Source organism: Cryptomeria japonica, chromosome 2 (genome assembly GCF_030272615.1).
Source record: "Cryptomeria japonica chromosome 2, Sugi_1.0, whole genome shotgun sequence".
Taxonomy (NCBI): domain Eukaryota; kingdom Viridiplantae; phylum Streptophyta; class Pinopsida; order Cupressales; family Cupressaceae; genus Cryptomeria; species Cryptomeria japonica.
This window is the reverse complement of record NC_081406.1, coordinates 434,120,594-434,127,889: the sequence shown is the minus strand read 5'-3', so window position 1 is coordinate 434,127,889 and position 7,296 is coordinate 434,120,594.

Genomic DNA, 7,296 nt, shown 5'->3' with positions numbered 1-7,296 from the left:
GGGGTCAATCTAATCAAACATAATAATAATAATAATAATAATTAAAAGATATGTAATGGGGATGGTGCCCCCTACTATGTCCCCACTGGTTCATAGCTCCAGTCAAAACCTATTCAGGCTTCGGTCAATTAGGGATCAAAAAACAAACAAAAAAAATTACAAGAGGGTTAATGATTAATTGATGAAAAGATAGAAATTGAAATAATTAGAAATATGATGATGGAGAAATATGAATTTAGAAGAATAAGATTAATTAATTTAATTAAAGAATTAAAGAATTATTTAACTAATTTGGACGAATAATTAGTAAATGATCAATGAAATGTAGACACCTAAAAATGCCTCATTAATCATGTACTAATTATTTGTCTAAATTGGTTAAATAATTCTTTAATTATTTAATTAAGTTAATTAATCTTATTCTTCTAATTTCATATTTCTCCATCATCATATTTTTAATTATTTCAATTTCTATCTTCTCATCAATTAATCATTGACACCCTTGTAAATATTAATTAAATATTTATTATTTAATTAATTATGATTTTAATTCTTTAATTTAAATTATCTTTATTATCTAATTAAATTCAATTTCTAAATAATTAAATAATTTCTTTAAATTATTTAATTATCTAATTAATTCTTCTAATTCCAATTCCAAATCCTCAAATTCTAATATCATTTAATTAACAAAATAATTATTTTAATTTCATTAATTCTTCTAATTTCATTAATTCTTCTAATTTTATTTAATTACATTAATTCTTCTCATTCAAATTCTTCTAATTTCAAATACATGTGCATGATTTCAAAGATCAAATTGAATTCCAAAGTCAAGTTCTAAATGTATTCAAATAATAAATTGAATTTAAAATAAATTCAATATTTGAATTAAATCTCATGCAAAGATTAAATTGAAAATCAAAGTCAAAGTGAAATCACATGCTAAATTAATTAATTCAATCAATTAATTAATTAAATCATTATCTTTCCAATTCCTATTTCTATCTTCCACTTTGCTTTTTTCCAAAAAGCTTTCAAAAAGCTTTCAATCAATTAACTATTTCATCCTCTTTATTTCCTCCAATCACCCTTTTTCATCTTTCAATCAGCTTTGTTCTCAATCAGTTAACTCATTTAACAATTCAATCTATTCTATTCCACCTCCAAATCAGTAGTTCAACTATCAATTAGCATGTGAACTCACCTGAGTTCCACCTCTTAATCATTTTGTTCCACCTCTCAATCAATTCTCTCCAAAAATCTATAAATTGAGCATTCAATCTCCATTTTCAACAATCACGATGAATCACGAACTTTGAATCTTTGTGTCATTTGCAAGTTGTTAGTGCGATATCTTAGAGCCATCATACCACAAAGAGGAGAACAATGGAAGCTACATGAGATCATGGAATAGGGACATTTTATTGAATATTTTACATTCCTATTGTTTGATTGTATCATTTCATTGGTTTTTTTTAGGTTTCTTTGTTTAGATAGGGATTCGTGATTTCCCTTCGATTCTAGTTGAATTTAATGATGAATTTTAGCATACACATTTTGGTGAACCTGACATGAATCAATAGCACTCTGATTTAGAATTTTGTGTATTCCTGCAGGTATAGGTATCAGATCTTGCAACTATTCCTCTTTTTTAAATTCATATTCTAAGAGGTTGTCTAATCTTAATTGGTGTTTTATTCAAAAATCTCAAGACTAACATTGTGCATATCAGGTTCCAGGCAAGATTGCAGGTTATTCAAAGATTTTATGATATCTTCTAAACTATGGAAAATTTCTCCATGATTTTTTTACTGTAGGTTAATGACCATCTCATGACTCTTCAGTAAAAAAATTAGCTTTATATCATCATTTGTGAGTGAGATATGATAGTTGCAATTATTTTCATAAATCTTTAATTTTTGGAGAAAATAAATGAATTTCTATGAGATTTTTTTTTACAACAGGTTTAGGATATTGAGACATGGATACAGTAAAAAATTTGGATCTGTACCATCTATTTTGACCAAGATATGATCATTTTAATGTTTTTAATAAATTCTAAATTTTGGGCACAAATAAGAGAATTTTTCTAAAATTCTTACATTTTTGGAAAGCTCCTAAAATTTCACAGGTGGTATCTTCTTTACACTTTTTATTTTGATATCCAACGACGGATTCTCAAAGCAAGCCACTTAAGACTTTAGTTAAGCTTATCGGTGGGGTACCTTGCATTATGAGACAGAAATCCCTCGGTGATAAGATCTTCGGATCTTTGAGGTAAGAGAGACTGGAATGCCCAAGAAGTGTGTGTCATGGAGTGGAGTCAGTGTTGCAAAATTCTCTATATGTTCATCATGTTTAGGTATTTTACTACGAGGGCCTCATTGAATGGTTTCCGCTTTCTAGCCTAAGACTGTCTTATGTGCTTTTATGTGTATCGTTGTACCAGACCAGTATTGAGTCAGTATTTGGGTTATTTCACGCCCTACCTTGTGTATCTCTGAATTCTTAGACTTTGTCAGAACACAGTTCAATTAGCTATACCTATCTTCAAACAGTGTTCTCGTATTTGAAAAACAACAAACTTGTCCTACAAACTGAGTTTCTTAAAACAAAGTCTATCTTGAAACATCAGACAGTCCAAAAAATTTCATACTTGTAACCATAGGTTTTCTTAGAGTCCTTCGATTTTGTATTGTCCTCATTATCACCCTCATTATAGTCCTCATTTACATCCTTGAAATTTGCTTAAGTCTTTGCATAGTCCTCATTATCGTCCTCATTATAGTACTCATTTACGCCCTTACTTTGCATAATCTTCACATAAGTCCTTGCATAGTCATCATAATCTTTGCATAAGTCCTTGCACAGTCGGCATAATCCCATTTTTAGTCCTTGCATAGTCTTCATCCTCATAAGACATAGGGTCAAATCGTTATCTCCATTTTGCATTATCTTCAAAATTAGGGTGTTCCCTAGTCCAAGTCCAAAGTTGCATTGTCATTCTTTAGCATTTCATCTTGTCTTTCTCCAATTTGTCAAAAAATTCAAAAACATAGGTTGCATTTGTCATCCTCAGTTGCATTGGTCCATTTTCAAAATTCTCAAAATCCAAAAAAAAAAATAGGTTTGCACTATCATCCCTAAACTTCAAAAATCCAAAAACAAAATGGCATATAGTGCAATGGTTGAAACAAGCTCTCAAACTTCTAGGAGACAACATTACCCTTATCAAACTTCCAACTTTCCTAGGACCATCTCATTGCAGCCAAACAATCAATCATTTCAATCCGAATTTAATTCTTTTTTCAAATTAATTTTTTTTTTAAAATAATTCCTTTTTAATGATTTAATGGCAAATTGATTTATTAATTAAATATGCTAGTATAATTGATTAAAATGATTTACTTGGAATGATTAATTAATTAAATAAATATTTAATTAATATAAAATGATTTATTTGCCATGTGACATTGATGATTTAAGAATTAATTAATTAGGTGCTCAAGATTGATTTAATTGCCTTTGGTTAGGACCTTGGTGATGTAGCCAAGATTAGGGGCCCATGATTTAGGTAACCATTTTTAGGGTATTATACTTCCCCATCTTTGAATTGATGTGCGAGCAGCACATTGATTCAAAGAATAGTTGATGTCAAAGAGATATCAGTTTTGAACTTGATGGATCACAAACCGATAAAGAGCGAGATGATCAGCTTGATTTGAAGCAATGAAACTGAATAGATTGATTAAAGCGATAGCAATCCTGGACTTGATTGAACTAGGACTGATAAAGAGCAAGATACTGATCTTGAACTTGATGGATCAAGAAACGGGCATCGATCTAGAACTTGATCGAACTAGAATTGGTTGAGTGAAGAGATAAAACCAATTTCGAACTTGATTGAACAAGAATGATTAGCGAAATAGAATGTCCAGCTTGCTTTGATGCGATGAAACTAAACACTGATTTGAAGTTTGATTCAGATGAGGACAAACTTGATATGCCCCTAGCAATTGACTGAAGTTTGATTAATCTTTGATTGAAAATATTTTTTGCTCGACTTTAGATGAAGATTTGAAAAATTTCTCGACTTTTGATGATGTAATGAGTATGCCCCCTCAGGAGCAAAATCGAAAGATAGCAAGATCGCAATGATTTTAAGAATTTTTATTTAATAAAATAATTTAGCGATGATAATCTAAGCACAAAGATTGATTTGAGAATTAATTTGAGATCAGAGTTGATTCAGAAAAGATTTGAGCACTGAATGACGTAAAGATTGACGCAAAGATGAAAGTGTCAAGTGGTCAACATTGTGAAAATTTGACTAGAAAATTGACGTTAGATTTTGATTTTGATCCCAAAAATGGACTTAGGATGGTTGATTAAGCTAAGAGTACAAATTTTGTGTCAATCAGAGCAATTTTGAAAATTAAGGTTTGGCCTATATAGGGGGTTTAAAGTGTCATTTTCAATTCATCGTTACCTCTCAAAGTTCAAAATTTCAAAAACCTTCTCTGGAGAAAAATGGCAATTCCAAGGCATACCCATCGATTTGAGTGCTAGAGATGACATAATTGACCTCGAAACTACCCAGCAATAGTAAGTGATCGATCTTAAGCCTCGTTAATTTCTCATTTTGTGAATTTTTGTTGGATTTTTCATGCTAAGTTTCATTTTAGTTTGTTTGGAGTCATTTAGTTGTATGGCCAACTAGGGTTTCTCGTATGAGTAACTGGTAAATTTTATTTTCTCATATGGTCATGTATGATTTGTCATATGGTGTCTACCCTTGTATCATATGAGTTTGTTCATCATAGACCATTTTTGTCATCTGATATGGAATAATAGCTCGTATGGGATAGTTTACTCGTATGTCTCATAGAGTTTACTCATACGAGTTGCTGCCCCACTGTGAAAACTCGTATGGGAAACAATGTGTATTTTTAAAGGCATAAACATGAAATTTTTATTTCTGTGATTGATGAGTTGGATTTGTGAGCATTTTTTACACCTTTCTAACTTAATATGTATTGTGTATTGATGATTTTTCGTTTGATTTTCCAGTTTAATTTGTTGGATATATAGTTTTGATGTACATATCTACCCACCATGAGATTAGTTTGACAACTGATAGATGATCAGAGAGCTTATATTGACACGTGTGGGTTGGGATGGTTTCTCTATATGCCAGATATTTGTGTGAATCATAGATTACTCACTGCCTTAGTTGAGAGGTTTCATCTTGAGCATAATACATTTCACTTGCCTACCGGGGAGATGACTATCACTCCCAAAGATGTGTATAGAATTTTGAGGATACCATTTACAGGTGGCAGAGTACATTATGATTCTTCTCCTCAGTAGGGGATTATAGCATTGCGGAGAGTGTTTCATGATGACACTCTTATAGTTTATTCCATCACTTGGGATGACATCTTGAGTAGGTATGGAACACAGTTTCCGATTACTTGTGTGCTTGCTAGAATTATCGAGTGTTTTATTATGCTGGATAGGGGACAATAGGGGTTCTTTTGCGGCTGGGGGAGGATGTTGGATATGTTAGTGACACAGCCAAGGAGATTGGGTTGGGGTTCTTGCTTATTGGCTCATATGTATTATGAGATGCACGGGATCGCTTATCGAGAGGTGAAGACCATGGTCATTGGGGTTCTTGTTTTATATATTTGGGAATGGGAGCATATCCCAGTCTGTAGGCTAGTTGTTGAGGATTTGAGATAGCCAAATCAGCCTATTGTCTGTCGATATGTAGGTTATATTACGCAGCCCCACCTGGGAAAGACCGCTTATTGGAGATGGCATCTTGATGACTTGATTGCAGTGGTATGGAGTTCATATAGGGGTATAGAGATGTGGGATGATTGGAGGTGGGAGAGTAAGGTGATGTTCATGACTCTCCCACTCATAGGTAGATCTCAGACCATTATTGAGCATTTCCTGGTGAGTAGGGTTTTGAGGCAGTATGGGAGGCCATAGAGTATCTCCTAGGATTTTATAGCATACGCCCACTTTGTTGATGAGGAGATGCAAGGATGGGGGCCTAGACTGTCATATTCCCTTTCCATGTAGGAGTTAGCAAGTTTACAACCATAGATGTGGGAGTATCTGGAGGATGTTGCAGATGCGGGGGTAATTCCCTAGTTTAGGGATTGGTTCCAGAGACATCCATTCCCATGATTCATAGATCTTGGAGAGAAATCCCCTCAGATAGATGAGGGTGATGATGTGTTAGCATGAGCTCAAAGAGAGGTGGCACCTTGGAGGGGAGGAGGAGATCTGGGTGCTAGCAGCACCTGTCGCGAGATGACAACACCAAAGGGGAGAGGGAGGGTCCTTAGGAGCAATTGGTGGATATGTAGGTGGTGATAGGGAATGAGAGGTCATAGTAGATGTAGAGATGGATGAGGCGATGACCCCTGGAAGTGAGGATGCTCTTAGATAGGTACAAAAAAGGCGAGAGGAGCAGGGTGGTTGAGGTTGGAGCAGGAGGTCGGACACCTGTAGACAAATAGCGAAGAGAGATCGACGGATTGTGGAGAGAGATCAATAGTTGTAGAGTATGAGAGCAAAGAATGATAGCTTCCAGCATGAGGTTCTACATCAGATGAGTAGGTAAGCATACTACGTAGCAGCCTATAGTGTGGTGGTCCCAGTAGATAGGTAGATAGTCCCTTATTCATAGTATATGGCTCGGTCCGAGGGAGCTAGGGAACCCAGACAGGATGATGCCCATGTTCAACAGCCACCACCTCCTCCTCCAGATGATGGGGGAGAGGCAGAGAGTTATATTTTTGTATATCTCCCAGATTTTGTACCCCATTTTTGTAGTTTATATGATTCTTGCCCCGATTGACAGTATTTATTACATTTGATATCATTTGTACCCTTTGACATTGATATTGGACAAGATATATGTATATGAGTCCATGATTTGATCTTATTGTACTTATGTTATTGATATGAGATTATTTATGAGATGTCTTTCTATATGCTTTGTTCTATAAGAATGCATTTCTTTTCAGTACGTATGTATATAATGCGGATGAATATGGATGTTTTTTATTCTTTTCATATTAAAATAAATGATTTAATGAGTGAAAATGATGAGCTAATAATGCAAATATTTATTTATTTTATTTTTCATGTAATAGTATGAATGTAAATGAATGTGTAATGGGCTTATGGATCTATATGATATGCTCATGTATGCAAACTAGAACATGTATGCAAACTAGGACCGAGTCACTAGATTTTAATTTTCTTTTTATC